The 378-nt window shown below is 58.5% G+C and overlaps 1 protein-coding gene across 1 annotated transcript in view; it reads right to left on the bottom strand.

Annotated features, from left to right (window-relative positions):
• SUV39H1 (SUV39H1 histone lysine methyltransferase) overlaps positions 1-378 on the bottom strand; it is a 13501-nt gene that overhangs the window by 1809 nt on the left and 11314 nt on the right. The gene's annotated exons all lie outside the window — the stretch shown is intronic.

Raw genomic sequence — 378 nt, 5'->3', positions numbered from 1 at the left:
GGCTCAGCAGGGGAAGCAGGTGAGGACACATGGAGGGTGGGGGGGGCTGCGATGCAGATGGTCTGCTGACCCCGAGAAGGGAGCTGGGCCTCAGCTGCCCGCTACCCATCCCTCCTCAGGCCTCTGGATGACATGGTGTCTCTCAATAGTGGGCAGAGGCTGGCCACAATGTCCAGGAGTGAGAGAAAAAGAGACCCATAGTGAGACAGACTAAGAAGAGCAAGGGCAAGAAAAGGACCCAGGGCTCACAGAGAGGGGTGGATGAGTGGGGGAGAAAGAGAAAGGCTGCAAGAGAGCCCGAGGTACTGTGAGACCCAGCACAAGAGAAGGTGCCAGTGCTGGACTGCGAACTCAAGGTGGAGCAGAGGACATGGAAAG

The sequence above is a fragment of the Crocuta crocuta genome, unplaced genomic scaffold, assembly GCF_008692635.1.
Source record: "Crocuta crocuta isolate KB4526 unplaced genomic scaffold, BGI_CrCroc_1.0 scaffold943, whole genome shotgun sequence".
NCBI lineage: Eukaryota > Metazoa > Chordata > Mammalia > Carnivora > Hyaenidae > Crocuta > Crocuta crocuta.
This window is presented reverse-complemented; position numbering and strand designations above follow the sequence as displayed.